This window comes from Bombus vancouverensis, chromosome 10, assembly GCF_051014615.1.
Source record: "Bombus vancouverensis nearcticus chromosome 10, iyBomVanc1_principal, whole genome shotgun sequence".
In the NCBI taxonomy this organism is placed as follows: domain Eukaryota; kingdom Metazoa; phylum Arthropoda; class Insecta; order Hymenoptera; family Apidae; genus Bombus; species Bombus vancouverensis.
In genome coordinates, this window is record NC_134920.1 from 941,217 (window position 1) to 959,483 (window position 18,267).

Here is an 18,267-nt window from a genome sequence, read left to right on the forward strand (position 1 = left end):
CGCTCGTTGAACTCCATTTCACAGTGCTAATGCAATGTACAACAATTTAAGCGTCGAAACAAGCAAAATATCTCGCAAATCGCGAAGATTTCGTCGATTTTGATGAAAAATAGCCGTCATTTCCTTCCCGTTGGAGATAATTTGACGTTTAAGGGCTCGTTGAACTCCATTTCACAGTGCTAATGCAATGCACAACCATTTAAGCGTCGAGACGAGCAAAATATCTCGCAAGTCGTGAAGATTTCGTCGATTTTGATGAAAAATATCCGTCATTTCCTTCCCGTTGGAGATATTTCGTCGTTTAAGCGCCCGTTGAACTCCATTTCACAGTGCTAATGCAATGCACAACCATTTAGGTGTCGAAACGAGCAAAATATCTCGCAAATCGCGAAGATTTCGTCGATTTTGATGAAAAATAGCCGTCATTTCCTTCCCGTTGGAGATAATATGACGTTTAAGGGCTCGTTGAACTCCATTTCACAGTGCTAATGCAATGCACAACCATTTAAGCGTCGAAACGAGCAAAATATCTCGCAAATCGTGAAGATTTCGTCGATTTTGATGAAAAATATCCGTCATTTCCTTCCCGTTGGAGATATTTCGACGTTTAAGCGCTCGTTGAACTCCATTTCACAATGCTAATGCAATGCACTACCATTTAAGCGTCGAAACAAGCAAAATATCTTGCAAATCGTGAAGATTTCGTCGATATTGATGAAAAATATCCGTCATTTCCTTCCCGTTGGAGATATTTCGACGTTTAAGCGCTCGTTGAACAACATTTCACAGTGCTAATGCAATGCACAACCATTTAAGCGTCGAAACGAGCAAAATATCTCGCAAATCGTGAAGATTTCGTCGATTTTGATGAAAAATATCCGTCATTTCCTTCCCGTTGGAGATATTTCGACGTTTAAGCGCTCGTTGAACTCCATTTCACAATGCTAATGCAATGCACAACCATTTAAGCGTCGAAACAAGCAAAATATCTTGCAAATCGTGAAGATTTCGTCGATTTTGATGAAAAATAGCCGTCATTTCCTTCTCGTTGGAGATATTTCGACGTTTAAGCGCTCGTTGAACTCCATTTCACAGTGCTAATGCAATGTACAACAATTTAAGCGTCGAAACAAGCAAAATATCTCGCAAATCGCGAAGATTTCGTCGATTTTGATGAAAAATAGCCGTCATTTCCTTCCCGTTGGAGATATTTCGACGTTTAGGCGCTCTTTGAACTCCATTTCACAGTGCTAATGCAATGCACAACCATTTAGGTGTCGAAACGAGCAAAATATCTCGCAAATCGCGAAGATTTCGTCGCTTTTGATGATAAATAGCCGTCATTTCCTTCCCGTTGGAGATAATTTGACGTTTAAGGGCTCGTTGAACTCCATTTCACAGTGCTAATGCAATGCACAACAATTTAAGCGTCGAAACAAGCAAAATATCTCGCAAATCGCGATGATTTCGTCGATTTTGATGAAAAATAGCCGTCATTTCCTTCCCGTTGGAGATATTTCGACGTTTAGGCGCTCTTTGAACTCCATTTCACAGGGCTAATGCAATGCACAACCATTTAAGCGTCGAAACAAGCAAAATATCTCGCAAATCGCGAAAATTTCGTCGATTTTGATGAAAAATAGCCGTCATTTCCTTCCCGTTGGAGATATTTCGACGTTTAGGCGCTCTTTGAACTCCATTTCACAGTGCTAATGCAATGCACAACCGTTTAAGCGTCGAAACAAGCAAAATATCTCGCAAATCGCGAAGATTTCGTCGATTTTGATGAAAAATAGCCGTCATTTCCTTCCCGTTGAAGATATTTCGACGTTTAGGCGCTCTTTGAACTCCATTTCACAGTGCTAATGCAATGCACAACGATTTAGGCGTCGAAACGAGCAAAATATCTCGCAAATCGCGAAGATTTCGTCGATTTTGATGAAAAATAGCCGTCATTTCCTTCCCGTTGGAGATAATTTGACGTTTAAGCGCTCGTTGAACTCCATTTCACAGTGCTAATGCAATGCACAACCATTTAGGCGTCGAAACGAGCAAAATATCTCGCAAATCGCGAAGATTTCGTCGATTTTGATGAAAAATAGCCGTCATTTTCTTTCCGTTGGAGATATTTCGACGTTTAGGCGCTCTTTGAACTCCATTTCACAGTGCTAATGCAATGCACAACCATTTAAGCGTCGAAACAAGCAAAATATCTCGCAAATCGCGAAGATTTCGTCGATTTTGATGAAAAATAGCCGTCATTTCCTTCCCGTTGGAGATATTTCGACGTTTAAGCGCTCGTTGAACTCCATTTCACAGTGCTAATGCAATGTACAACAATTTAAGCGTCGAAACAAGCAAAATATCTCGCAAATCGCGAAGATTTCGTCGATTTTGATGAAAAATAGCCGTCATTTCCTTCCCGTTGGAGATATTTCGAGGTTTAGGCGCTCTTTGAACTCCATTTCACAGTGCTAATGCAATGCACAACCATTTAGGTGTCGAAACGAGCAAAATATCTCGCAAATCGCGAAGATTTCGTCGCTTTTGATGAAAAATAGCCGTCATTTCCTTCCCGTTGGAGATAATTTGACGTTTAAGGGCTCGTTGAACTCCATTTCACAGTGTTAATGCAATGCACAACAATTTAAGCGTCGAAACAAGCAAAATATCTCGCAAATCGCGATGATTTCGTCGATTTTGATGAAAAATAGCCGTCATTTCCTTCCCGTTGGAGATATTTCGACGTTTAGGCGCTCTTTGAACTCCATTTCACAGGGCTAATGCAATGCACAACCATTTAAGCGTCGAAACAAGCAAAATATCTCGCAAATCGCGAAAATTTCGTCGATTTTGATGAAAAATAGCCGTCATTTCCTTCCCGTTGGAGATATTTCGACGTTTAGGCGCCCTTTGAACTCCATTTCACAGTGCTAATGCAATGCACAACCATTTAAGCGTCGAAACAAGCAAAATATCTCGCAAATCGCGAAGATTTCGTCGATTTTGATGAAAAATAGCCGTCATTTCCTTCCCGTTGAAGATATTTCGACGTTTAGGCGCTCTTTGAACTCCATTTCACAGTGCTAATGCAATGCACAACGATTTAGGCGTCGAAACGAGCAAAATATCTCGCAAATCGCGAAGATTTCGTCGATTTTGATGAAAAATAGCCGTCATTTCCTTCCCGTTGGAGATAATTTGACGTTTAAGCGCTCGTTGAACTCCATTTCACAGTGCTAATGCAATGCACAACCATTTAAGCGTCGAAACGAGCAAAATATCTCGCAAATCGTGAAGATTTCGTCGATTTTGATGAAAAATATCCGTCATTTCCTTCCCGTTGGAGATATTTCGACGTTTAAGCGCTCGTTGAACTCCATTTCACAATGCTAATGCAATGCACAACCATTTAAGCGTCGAAACAAGCAAAATATCTCGCAAATCGCGAAGATTTCGTCGATTTTGATGAAAAATAGCCGTCATTTCCTTCCCGTTGGAGATAATTTGACGTTTAAGGGCTCGTTGAACTCCATTTCACAGTGCTAATGCAATGCGCAACCATTTAAGCGTCGAAACGAGCAAAATATCTCGCACATCGTGAAGATTTCGTCGATTTTGATGAAAAATATCCGTCATATCCTTCCCGTTGTTGATATTTCGACGTTTAGGCGCTCTTTGAACTCCATTTCACAGTGCTAATGCAATGCACAACCATTTAAGCGTCGAAACAAGCAAAATATCTCGCAAATCGTGAAGATTTCGTCGATTTTGATGAAAGATAGCCGTCATTTCCTTCCCGTTGGAGATATTTCGACGTTTAAGCGCTCGTTGAACTCCATTTCATAGTGCTAATGCAATGCACTACCATTTAAGCGTCGAAACGAGCAAAATATCTCGCAAATCGCGAAGATTTCGTCGATTTTGATGAAAAATAGCCGTCATTTTCTTCCCGTTGGAGATATTTCGACGTTTAGGCGCTCTTTGAACTCCATTTCACAGTGCTAATGCAATGCACAACCATTTAAGCGTCGAAACAAGCAAAATATCTCGCAAATCGCGAAGATTTCGTCGATTTTGATGAAAAATAGCCGTCATTTCCTTCCCGTTGGAGATATTTCGACGTTTAAGCGCTCGTTGAACTCCATTTCACAGTGCTAATGCAATGCACAACAATTTAAGCGTCGAAACGAGCAAAATATCTCGCACATCGTGAAGATTTCGTCGATTTTGATGAAAAATATCCGTCATATCCTTCCCGTTGTAGATATTTCGACGTTTAGGCGCTCTTTGAACTCCATTTCACAGTGCTAATGCAATGCACAACCATTTAAGCGTCGAAACAAGCAAAATATCTCGCAAATCGTGAAGATTTCGTCGATTTTGATGAAAGATAGCCGTCATTTCCTTCCCGTTGGAGATATTTCGACGTTTAGGCGCTCTTTGAACTCCATTTCACAGTGCTAATGCAATGCACAACCATTTCAGCGTCGAAACAAGCAAAATATCTCGCAAATCGCGAAGATTTCGTCGATTTTGATGAAAAATAGCCGTCATTTCCTTCCCGTTGGAGATATTTCGACGTTTAAGCGCTCGTTGAACTCCATTTCACAGTGCTAATGCAATGTACAACAATTTAAGCGTCGAAACAAGCAAAATATCTCGCAAATCGCGAAGATTTCGTCGATTTTGATGAATAATAGCCGTCATTTCCTTCCCGTTGGAGATATTTCGACGTTTAGGCGCTCTTTGAACTCCATTTCACAGTGCTAATGCAATGCACAACCATTTAAGCGTCGAAACAAGCAAAATATCTCGCAAATCGCGAAGGTTTCGTCGATTTTGATGAAAAATAGCCGTCATTTCCTTCCCGTTGGAGATATTTCGACGTTTAAGCGCTCGTTGAACTCCATTTCACAGTGCTAATGCAATGCACAACCATTTAAGCGTCGAAACGAGCAAAATATCTCGCACATCGTGAAGATTTCGTCGATTTTGATGAAAAATATCCGTCATATCCTTCCCGTTGTAGATATTTCGACGTTTAGGCGCTCTTTGAACTCCATTTCACAGTGCTAATGCAATGCACAACCATTTAAGCGTCGAAACAAGCAAAATATCTCGCAAATCGTGAAGATTTCGTCGATTTTGATGAAAGATAGCCGTCATTTCCTTCCCGTTGGAGATATTTCGACGTTTAGGCGCTCTTTGAACTCCATTTCACAGTGCTAATGCAATGCACAACCATTTCAGCGTCGAAACAAGCAAAATATCTCGCAAATCGCGAAGATTTCGTCGATTTTGATGAAAAATAGCCGTCATTTCCTTCCCGTTGGAGATATTTCGACGTTTAAGCGCCCGTTGAACTCCATTTCACAGTGCTAATGCAATGCACAACCATTTAGGTGTCGAAACGAGCAAAATATCTCGCAAATCGCGAAGATTTCGTCGATTTTGATGAATAATAGCCGTCATTTCCTTCCCGTTGGAGATATTTCGACATTTAGGCGCTCTTTGAACTCCATTTCACAGTGCTAATGCAATGCACAACCATTTAAGCGTCGAAACAAGCAAAATATCTCGCAAATCGTGAAGATTTCGTCGATTTTGATGAAAAATATCCGTCATTTCCTTCCCGTTGGAGATATTTCGACGTTTAAGCGCTCGTTGAACTCCATTTCACAGTGCTAATGCAATGCACAACCATTTTAGCGTCGAAACGAGCAAAATATCTTGCAAATCGTGAAGATTTCGTCGATTTTGATGAAAAATAGCCGTCATTTCCTTCCCGTTGGAGATATTTCGACGTTTAAGCGCTCGTTGAACTCCATTTCACAATGCTAATGCAATGCACAACCATTTAAGCGTCGAAACAAGCAAAATATCTCGCAAATCGCGAAGATTTCGTCGATTTTGATGAAAAATAGCCGTCATTTCCTTCCCGTTGGAGATATTTCGACGTTTAAGCGCCCGTTGAACTCCTTTTCACAGTGCTAATGCAATGCACAACCATTTAGGTGTCGAAACGAGCAAAATATCTCGCAAATCGCGAAGATTTCGTCGATTTTGATGAAAAATAGCCGTCATTTCCTTCCCGTTGGAGATAATTTGACGTTTATGCGCTCGTTGAACTCCATTTCACAATGCTAATGCAATGCACAACCATTTAAGCGTCGAAACAAGCAAAATATCTTGCAAATCGTGAAGATTTCGTCGATTTTGATGAAAAATAGCCGTCATTTCCTTCTCGTTGGAGATATTTCGACGTTTAAGCGCTCTTTGAACTCCATTTCACAGTGCTAATGCAATGTACAACCATTTAAGCGTCGAAACAAGCAAAATATCTCGCAAATCGCGAAGATTTCGTCGATTTTGATGAAAAATAGCCGTCTTTTTCTTCCCGTTGGAGATATTTCGACGTTTAGGCGCTCTTTGAACTCCATTTCACAGTGCTAATGCAATGCACTACCGTTTAAGCGTCAAAATAAGTAAAATAGCTGGCAAATCGCGAAGATTTCGTCGATTTTAGTGAAATCTAGCCGTCATTTCCTTCCCGTTGGAGATATTTCGACGTTTAATCACTCGTTGAGCTCCATTTCACAGTGCTAATGCAATGCACTACCATTTAAGCGTCAAAACAAGTAAAATAGCTGTCAAATCGCGAAGATTTCGTCGATTTTAGTGAAATCTAGCCGTCATTTCCTTCCCGTTGGAGATATTTCGACGTTTAATCACTCGTTGAGCTCCATTTCTCAGTGCTAATGCAATGCACTACCGTTTAAGCGTCAAAACAAGTAAAATAGCTGGCAAATCGCGAAGATTTCGTCGATTTTAGTGAAATCTAGCCGTCATTTCCTTCCCGTTGGAGATATTTCGACGTTTAATCACTCTTTGAGCTCCATTTCTCAGTGCTAATGCAATGCACTACCGCTTAAGCGTCGAAACAAGCAAAATAGCTGGCAAATCGCGAAGATTTCGTCGATTTTAGTGAAATCTAGCCGTCATTTCCTTCCCGTTGGAGATATTTCGACGTTTAAGCACTCGCTGAGCTCCATTTCACAGTGCTAATGTAATGCACTACATTTTAAGCGTCGAAACAATCAAAATAGCTCGCAAATCGCGAAGATTTCATCGATTTTAGAGAAATCTAGCCGTCATTTCCTTTGCGTTGGAGATATTTCGACGTTTAATCACTCGTTGAGCTCCATTTCACAGTGCTAATGCAATGCACTACCGTTTAAGCGTCAAAACAAGTAAAATAGCTGGCAAATCGCGAAGATTTCGTCGATTTTAGTGAAATCTAGCCGTCATTTCCTTCCCGTTGGAGATATTTCGACGTTTAAGCACTCGTTGAACTCCATTTCACAGTGCAATGCAATGCACTACCGTTTAAGCGCCGGAATAAGGAAAATAGCTCGCAAATCGCGATGAGTTCGTCGATTTTAGTGAAATCTAGCCGTCATTTCCTTCCCGTTGGAGATATTTCGACGTTTAAGCGCTCGCTGAGCACCATTTCACAGTGCTAATGTAATGCACTACCGTTTAAGCGTCGAAACAATCAAAATAGCTCGCATATCGCGAAGATTTCATCGATTTTAGTGAAATCTAGCCGTCATTTCCTTCCCGTTGGAGATATTTCGACGTTCAAGCACTCGTTGAACTCCATTTCACAGTGCTAATGCAATGCACTACCGTTTAAGCGTCAAAATAAGTAAAATAGCTGGCAAATCGCGAAGATTTCGTCGATTTTAGTGAAATCTAGCCGTCATTTCCTTCCCGTTGGAGATATTTCGACGTTTAATCACTCGTTGAGCTCCATTTCACAGTGCTAATGCAATGCACTACCGTTTAAGCGTCAAAACAAGTAAAATAGCTGTCAAATCGCGAAGATTTCGTCGATTTTAGTGAAATCTAGCCGTCATTTCCTTCCCGTTGGAGATATTTCGACGTTTAATCACTCGTTGAGCTCCATTTCTCAGTGCTAATGCAATGCACTACCGTTTAAGCGTCAAAACAAGTAAAATAGCTGGCAAATCGCGAAGATTTCGTCGATTTTAGTGAAATCTAGCCGTCATTTCCTTCCCGTTGGAGATATTTCGACGTTTAATCACTCGTTGAGCTCCATTTCTCAGTGCTAATGCAATGCACTACCTTTTAAGCATCGAAACAAGCAAAATAGCTCGCAAATCGCGAAGATTTCGTCGATTTTGATGAAATCTAGCCGTCATTTCCTTCCCGTTGGAGATATTTCGACGTTTAAGCGCTCGTTGAGCTCCATTTCACAGTGCTAATGCAATGCACTACCGTTTAAGCGTCAAAACAAGTAAAATAGCTGTCAAATCGCGAAGATTTCGTCGATTTTAGTGAAATCTAGCCGTCATTTCCTTCCCGTTGGAGATATTTCGACGTTTAATCACTCGTTGAGCTCCATTTCTCAGTGCTAATGCAATGCACTACCGTTTAAGCGTCAAAACAAGTAAAATAGCTGGCAAATCGCGAAGATTTCGTCGATTTTAGTGAAATCTAGCCGTCATTTCCTTCCCGTTGGAGATATTTCGACGTTTAATCACTCGTTGAGCTCCATTTCTCAGTGCTAATGCAATGCACTACCGTTTAAGCATCGAAACAAGCAAAATAGCTCGCAAATCGCGAAGATTTCGTCGATTTTGATGAAATCTAGCCGTCATTTCCTTCCCTTTGGAGATATTTCGACGTTTAAGCACTCGTTGAACTCCATTTCACAGTGCTAATGCAATGCACTACCGCTTAAGCGTCGAAACAAGCAAAATAGCTGGCAAATCGCGAAGATTTCGTCGATTTTAGTGAAATCTAGCCGTCATTTCCTTCCCGTTGGAGATATTTCGACGTTTAAGCACTCGCTGAGCTCCATTTCACAGTGCTAATGTAATGCACTACATTTTAAGCGTCGAAACAATCAAAATAGCTCGCAAATCGCGAAGATTTCATCGATTTTAGAGAAATCTAGCCGTCATTTCCTTTGCGTTGGAGATATTTCGACGTTTAATCACTCGTTGAGCTCCATTTCACAGTGCTAATGCAATGCACTACCGTTTAAGCGTCAAAACAAGTAAAATAGCTGGCAAATCGCGAAGATTTCGTCGATTTTAGTGAAATCTAGCCGTCATTTCCTTCCCGTTGGAGATATTTCGACGTTTAATCACTCGTTGAGCTCCATTTCACAGTGCTAATGCAATGCACTACCGTTTAAGCGTCAAAACAAGTAAAATAGCTGTCAAATCGCGAAGATTTCGTCGATTTTAGTGAAATCTAGCCGTCATTTCCTTCCCGTTGGAGATATTTCGACGTTTAATCACTCGTTGAGCTCCATTTCTCAGTGCTAATGCAATGCACTACCGTTTAAGCGTCAAAACAAGTAAAATAGCTGGCAAATCGCGAAGATTTCGTCGATTTTAGTGAAATCTAGCCGTCATTTCCTTCCCGTTGGAGATATTTCGACGTTTAATCACTCGTTGAGCTCCATTTCTCAGTGCTAATGCAATGCACTACCTTTTAAGCATCGAAACAAGCAAAATAGCTCGCAAATCGCGAAGATTTCGTCGATTTTGATGAAATCTAGCCGTCATTTCCTTCCCGTTGGAGATATTTCGACGTTTAAGCGCTCGTTGAGCTCCATTTCACAGTGCTAATGCAATGCACTACCGTTTAAGCGTCAAAACAAGTAAAATAGCTGTCAAATCGCGAAGATTTCGTCGATTTTAGTGAAATCTAGCCGTCATTTCCTTCCCGTTGGAGATATTTCGACGTTTAATCACTCGTTGAGCTCCATTTCTCAGTGCTAATGCAATGCACTACCGTTTAAGCGTCAAAACAAGTAAAATAGCTGGCAAATCGCGAAGATTTCGTCGATTTTAGTGAAATCTAGCCGTCATTTCCTTCCCGTTGGAGATATTTCGACGTTTAATCACTCGTTGAGCTCCATTTCTCAGTGCTAATGCAATGCACTACCGTTTAAGCATCGAAACAAGCAAAATAGCTCGCAAATCGCGAAGATTTCGTCGATTTTGATGAAATCTAGCCGTCATTTCCTTCCCTTTGGAGATATTTCGACGTTTAAGCACTCGTTGAACTCCATTTCACAGTGCTAATGCAATGCACTACCGCTTAAGCGTCGAAACAAGCAAAATAGCTGGCAAATCGCGAAGATTTCGTCGATTTTAGTGAAATCTAGCCGTCATTTCCTTCCCGTTGGAGATATTTCGACGTTTAAGCACTCGCTGAGCTCCATTTCACAGTGCTAATGTAATGCACTACATTTTAAGCGTCGAAACAATCAAAATAGCTCGCAAATCGCGAAGATTTCATCGATTTTAGAGAAATCTAGCCGTCATTTCCTTTGCGTTGGAGATATTTCGACGTTTAATCACTCGTTGAGCTCCATTTCACAGTGCTAATGCAATGCACTACCGTTTAAGCGTCCAAACAAGTAAAATTGCTGGCAAATCGCGAAGATTTCGTCGATTTTAGTGAAATCTAGCCGTCATTTCCTTCCCGTTGGAGATATTTCGACGTTTAAGCACTCGTTGAACTCCATTTCACAGTGCAATGCAATGCACTACCGTTTAAGCGCCGGAATAAGCAAAATAGCTCGCAAATCGTGATGATTTCTTCGATTTTAGTGAAATCTAGCCGTCATTTCCTTCCCGTTGGAGATATTTCGACGTTTAAGCGCTCGCTGAGCACCATTTCACAGTGCTAATGTAATGCACTACCGTTTAAGCGTCGAAAGAATCAAAATAGCTCGCATATCGCGAAGATTTCGTCGATTTTAGTGAAATCTAGCCGTCATTTCCTTCCCGTTGGAGATATTTCGACGTTTAATCACTCGTTGAGCTCCATTTCTCAGTGCTAATGCAATGCACTACCGCTTAAGCGTCGAAACAAGCAAAATAGCTGGCAAATCGCGAAGATTTCGTCGATTTTAGTGAAATCTAGCCGTCATTTCCTTCCCGTTGGAGATATTTCGACGTTTAAGCACTCCTTGAACTCCATTTCACAGTGCTAATGCAATGCACTACCGCTTAAGCGTCGAAACAAGCAAAATAGCTGGCAAATCGCGAAGATTTCGTCGATTTTAGTGAAATCTAGCCGTCATTTCCTTCCCGTTGGAGATATTTCGACGTTTAAGCACTCGCTGAGCTCCATTTCACAGTGCTAATGTAATGCACTACATTTTAAGCGTCGAAACAATCAAAATAGCTCGCAAATCGCGAAGATTTCATCGATTTTAGAGAAATCTAGCCGTCATTTCCTTTGCGTTGGAGATATTTCGACGTTCAATCACTCGTTGAGCTCCATTTCACAGTGCTAATGCAATGCACTACCGTTTAAGCGTCAAAACAAGTAAAATAGCTGGCAAATCGCGAAGATTTCGTCGATTTTAGTGAAATCTAGCCGTCATTTCCTTCCCGTTGGAGATATTTCGACGTTTAAGCACTCATTGAACTCTATTTCACAGTGCAATGCAATGCACTACCGTTTAAGCGCCGGAATAAGCAAAATAGCTCGCAAATCGCGATGATTTCTTCGATTTTAGTGAAATCTAGCCGTCATTTCCTTCCCGTTGGAGATATTTCGACGTTTAAGCGCTCGCTGAGCACCATTTCACAGTGCTAATGTAATGCACTACCGTTTAAGCGTCGAAACAATCAAAATAGCTCGCATATCGCGAAGATTTCATCGATTTTAGTGAAATCTAGCCGTCATTTCCTTCCCGTTGGAGATATTTCGACGTTCAAGCACTCGTTGAACTCCATTTCACAGTGCTAATGCAATGCACTACCGTTTAAGCGTCAAAATAAGTAAAATAGCTGGCAAATCGCGAAGAGTTCGTCGATTTTAGTGAAATCTAGCCGTCATTTCCTTCCCGTTGGAGATATTTCGACGTTTAATCACTCGTTGAGCTCCATTTCACAGTGCTAATGCAATGCACTACCGTTTAAGCGTCAAAACAAGTAAAATAGCTGGCAAATCGCGAAGATTTCGTCGATTTTAGTGAAATCTAGCCGTCATTTCCTTCCCGTTGGAGATATTTCGACGTTTAATCACTCGTTGAGCTCCATTTCTCAGTGCTAATGCAATGCACTACCGCTTAAGCGTCGAAACAAGCAAAATAGCTGGCAAATCGCGAAGATTTCGTCGATTTTAGTGAAATCTAGCCGTCATTTCCTTCCCGTTGGAGATATTTCGACGTTTAAGCACTCGCTGAGCTCCATTTCACAGTGCTAATGTAATGCACTACATTTTAAGCGTCGAAACAATCAAAATAGCTCGCAAACCGCGAAGATTTCATCGATTTTAGAGAAATCTAGCCGTCATTTCCTTTGCGTTGGAGATATATCGACGTTTAATCACTCGTTGAGCTCCATTTCACAGTGCTAATGCAATGCACTACCGTTTAAGCGTCAAAACAAGTAAAATAGCTGGCAAATCGCGAAGATTTCGTCGATTTTAGTGAAATCTAGCCGTCATTTCCTTCCCGTTGGAGATATTTCGACGTTTAAGCACTCGTTGAACTCCATTTCACAGTGCAATGCAATGCACTACCGTTTAAGCGCCGGAATAAGCAAAATAGCTCGCAAATCGCGATGAGTTCGTCGATTTTAGTGAAATCTAGCCGTCATTTCCTTCCCGTTGGAGATATTTCGACGTTTAAGCGCTCGCTGAGCACCATTTCACAGTGCTAATGTAATGCACTACCGTTTAAGCGTCGAAACAATCAAAATAGCTCGCATATCGCGAAGATTTCATCGATTTTAGTGAAATCTAGCCGTCATTTCCTTCCCGTTGGAGATATTTCGACGTTCAAGCGCTCGTTGAACTCCATTTCACAGTGCTAATGCAATGCACTACCGCTTAAGCGTCGAAACAAGCAAAATAGCTGGCAAATCGCGAAGATTTCGTCGATTTTAGTGAAATCTAGCCGTCATTTCCTTCCCGTTGGAGATATTTCGACGTTTAATCACTCGTTGAGCTCCATTTCTCAGTGCTAATGCAATGCACTACCGCTTAAGCGTCGAAACAAGCAAAATAGCTGGCAAATCGCGAAGATTTCGTCGATTTTAGTGAAATCTAGCCGTCATTTCCTTCCCGTTGGAGATATTTCGACGTTTAAGCACTCGCTGAGCTCCATTTCACAGTGCTAATGTAATGCACTACATTTTAAGCGTCGAAACAATCAAAATAGCTCGCAAATCGCGAAGATTTCATCGATTTTAGAGAAATCTAGCCGTCATTTCCTTTGCATTGGAGATATTTCGACGTTTAATCACTCGTTGAGCTCCATTTCACAGTGCTAATGCAATGCACTACCGTTTAAGCGTCAAAACAAGTAAAATAGCTGGCAAATCGCGAAGATTTCGTCGATTTTAGTGAAATCTAGCCGTCATTTCCTTCCCGTTGGAGATATTTCGACGTTTAAGCACTCGTTGAATTCCATTTCACAGTGCAATGCAATGCACTACCGTTTAAGCGCCGGAATAAGCAAAATAGCTCGCAAATCGTGATGATTTCTTCGATTTTAGTGAAATCTAGCCGTCATTTCCTTCCCGTTGGAGATATTTCGACGTTTAAGCGCTCGCTGAGCACCATTTCACAGTGCTAATGTAATGCACTACCGTTTAAGCGTCGAAACAATCAAAATAGCTCGCATATCGCGAAGATTTCATCGATTTTAGTGAAATCTAGCCGTCATTTCCTTCCCGTTGGAGATATTTCGACGTTCAAGCACTCGTTGAACTCCATTTCACAGTGCTAATGCAATGCACTACCGTTTAAGCGTCAAAATAAGTAAAATAGCTGGCAAATCGCGAAGATTTCGTCGATTTTAGTGAAATCTAGCCGTCATTTCCTTCCCGTTGGAGATATTTCGACGTTTAATCACTCGTTGAGCTCCATTTCACAGTGCTAATGCAATGCACTACCGTTTAAGCGTCAAAACAAGTAAAATAGCTGGCAAATCGCGAAGATTTCGTCGATTTTAGTGAAATCTAGCCGTCATTTCCTTCCCGTTGGAGATATTTCGACGTTTAATCACTCGTTGAGCTCCATTTCTCAGTGCTAATGCAATGCACTACCGCTTAAGCGTCGAAACAAGCAAAATAGCTGGCAAATCGCGAAGATTTCGTCGATTTTAGTGAAATCTAGCCGTCATTTCCTTCCCGTTGGAGATATTTCGACGTTTAAGCACTCGCTGAGCTCCATTTCACAGTGCTAATGTAATGCACTACATTTTAAGCGTCGAAACAATCAAAATAGCTCGCATATCGCGAAGATTTCATCGATTTTAGTGAAATCTAGCCGTCATTTCCTTCCCGTTGGAGATATTTCGACGTTCAAGCGCTCGTTGAACTCCATTTCACAGTGCTAATGCAATGCACTACCGCTTAAGCGTCGAAACAAGCAAAATAACTGGCAAATCGCGAAGATTTCGTCGATTTTAGTGAAATCTAGCCGTCATTTCCTTCCCGTTGGAGATATTTCGACGTTTAATCACTCGTTGAGCTCCATTTCACAGTGCTAATGCAACGCACTACCGTTTAAGCGTCAAAACAAGTAAAATAGCTGGCAAATCGCGAAGATTTCGTCGATTTTAGTGAAATCTAGCCGTCATTTCCTTCCCGTTGGAGATATTTCGACGTTTAATCACTCGTTGAGCTCCATTTCTCAGTGCTAATGCAATGCACTACCGCTTAAGCGTCGAAACAAGCAAAATAGCTGGCAAATCGCGAAGATTTCGTCGATTTTAGTGAAATCTAGCCGTCATTTCCTTCCCGTTGGAGATATTTCGACGTTTAAGCACTCGCTGAGCTCCATTTCACAGTGCTAATGTAATGCACTACATTTTAAGCGTCGAAACAAGCAAAATAACTGGCAAATCGCGAAGATTTCGTCGATTTTAGTGAAATCTAGCCGTCATTTCCTTCCCGTTGGAGATATTTCGACGTTTAAGCACTCGTTGAACTCCATTTCACAGTGCTAATGCAATGCACTACCGCTTAAGCGTCGAAACAAGCAAAATAGCTGGCAAATCGCGAAGATTTCGTCGATTTTAGTGAAATCTAGCCGTCATTTCCTTCCCGTTGGAGATATTTCGACGTTTAAGCACTCGCTGAGCTCCATTTCACAGTGCTAATGTAATGCACTACATTTTAAGCGTCGAAACAATCAAAATAGCTCGCAAATCGCGAAGATTTCATCGATTTTAGAGAAATCTAGCCGTCATTTCCTTTGCGTTGGAGATATTTCGACGTTTAATCACTCGTTGAGCTCCATTTCACAGTGCTAATGCAATGCACTACCGTTTAAGCGTCAAAACAAGTAAAATAGCTGGCAAATCGCGAAGATTTCGTCGATTTTAGTGAAATCTAGCCGTCATTTCCTTCCCGTTGGAGATATTTCGACGTTTAAGCACTCGTTGAACTCCATTTCACAGTGCAATGCAATGCACTACCGTTTAAGCGCCGGAATAAGCAAAATAGCTCGCAAATCGTGATGATTTCTTCGATTTTAGTGAAATCTAGCCGTCATTTCCTTCCCGTTGGAGATATTTCGACGTTTAAGCGCTCGCTGAGCACCATTTCACAGTGCTAATGTAATGCACTACCGTTTAAGCGTCGAAACAATCAAAATAGCTCGCATATCGCGAAGATTTCATCGATTTTAGTGAAATCTAGCCGTCATTTCCTTCCCGTTGGAGATATTTCGACGTTCAAGCACTCGTTGAACTCCATTTCACAGTGCTAATGCAATGCACTACCGTTTAAGCGTCAAAATAAGTAAAATAGCTGGCAAATCGCGAAGATTTCGTCGATTTTAGTGAAATCTAGCCGTCATTTCCTTCCCGTTGGAGATATTTCGACGTTTAAGCACTCGCTGAGCTCCATTTCACAGTGCTAATGTAATGCACTACATTTTAAGCGTCGAAACAATCAAAATAGCTCGCATATCGCGAAGATTTCATCGATTTTAGAGAAATCTAGCCTTCATTTCCTTTGCGTTGGAGATATTTCGACGTTTAATCACTCGTTGAGCTCCATTTCACAGTGCTAATGCAATGCACTACCGTTTAAGCGTCAAAACAAGTAAAATAGCTGGCAAATCGCGAAGATTTCGTCGATTTTAGTGAAATCTAGCCGTCATTTCCTTCCCGTTGGAGATATTTCGACGTTTAAGCACTCGTTGAACTCCATTTCACAGTGCAATGGAATGCACTACCGTTTAAGCGCCGGAATAAGCAAAATAGCTCGCAAATCGCGATGAGTTCGTCGATTTTAGTGAAATCTAGCCGTCATTTCCTTCCCGTTGGAGATATTTCGACGTTTAAGCGCTCGCTGAGCACCATTTCACAGTGCTAATGTAATGCACTACCGTTTAAGCGTCGAAACAATCAAAATAGCTCGCATATCGCGAAGATTTCATCGATTTTAGTGAAATCTAGCCGTCATTTCCTTCCCGTTGGAGATATTTCGACGTTCAAGCGCTCGTTGAACTCCATTTCACAGTGCTAATGCAATGCACTACCGCTTAAGCGTCGAAACAAGCAAAATAGCTGGCAAATCGCGAAGATTTCGTCGATTTTAGTGAAATCTAGCCGTCATTTCCTTCCCGTTGGAGATATTTCGACGTTTAAGCACTCGTTGAACTCCATTTCACAGTGCTAATGCAATGCACTACCGCTTAAGCGTCGAAACAAGCAAAATAGCTGGCAAATCGCGAAGATTTCGTCGATTTTAGTGAAATCTAGCCGTCATTTCCTTCCCGTTGGAGATATTTCGACGTTTAAGCACTCGCTGAGCTCCATTTCACAGTGCTAATGTAATGCACTACATTTTAAGCGTCGAAACAATCAAAATAGCTCGCAAATCGCGAAGATTTCATCGATTTTAGAGAAATCTAGCCGTCATTTCCTTTGCGTTGGAGATATTTCGACGTTTAATCACTCGTTGAGCTCCATTTCTCAGTGCTAATGCAATGCACTACCGCTTAAGCGTCGAAACAAGCAAAATAGCTGGCAAATCGCGAAGATTTCGTCGATTTTAGTGAAATCTAGCCGTCATTTCCTTCCCGTTGGAGATATTTCGACGTTTAAGCACTCGTTGAACTCCATTTCACAGTGCTAATGCAATGCACTACCGTTTAAGCGTCGAAACAATCAAAATAGCTCGCATATCGCGAAGATTTCATCGATTTTAGTGAAATCTAGCCGTCATTTCCTTCCCGTTGGAGATATTTCGACGTTCAAGCGCTCGTTGAACTCCATTTCACAGTGCTAATGCAATGCACTACCGCTTAAGCGTCGAAACAAGCAAAATAGCTGGCAAATCGCGAAGATTTCGTCGATTTTAGTGAAATCTAGCCGTCATTTCCTTCCCGTTGGAGATATTTCGACGTTTAAGCACTCGTTGAACTCCATTTCACAGTGCAATGCAATGCACTACCGTTTAAGCGCCGGAATAAGCAAAATAGCTCGCAAATCGCGATGAGTTCGTCGATTTTAGTGAAATCTAGCCGTCATTTCCTTCCCGTTGGAGATATTTCGACGTTTAAGCGCTCGCTGAGCACCATTTCACAGTGCTAATGTAATGCACTACCGTTTAAGCGTCGAAACAATCAAAATAGCTCGCATATCGCGAAGATTTCATCGATTTTAGTGAAATCTACCCGTCATTTCCTTCCCGTTGGAGATATTTCGACGTTCAAGCGCTCGTTGAACTCCATTTCACAGTGCTAATGCAATGCACTACCGCTTAAGCGTCGAAACAAGCAAAATAGCTGGCAAATCGCGAAGATTTCGTCGATTTTAGTGAAATCTAGCCGTCATTTCCTTCCCGTTGGAGATATTTCGACGTTTAAGCACTCGTTGAACTCCATTTCACAGTGCTAATGCAATGCACTACCGCTTAAGCGTCGAAACAAGCAAAATAGCTGGCAAATCGCGAAGATTTCGTCGATTTTAGTGAAATCTAGCCGTCATTTCCTTCCCGTTGGAGATATTTCGACGTTTAAGCACTCGCTGAGCTCCATTTCACAGTGCTAATGTAATGCACTACATTTTAAGCGTCGAAACAATCAAAATAGCTCGCAAATCGCGAAGATTTCATCGATTTTAGAGAAATCTAGCCGTCATTTCCTTTGCGTTGGAGATATTTCGACGTTTAATCACTCGTTGAGCTCCATTTCACAGTGCTAATGCAATGCACTACCGTTTAAGCGTCAAAACAAGTAAAA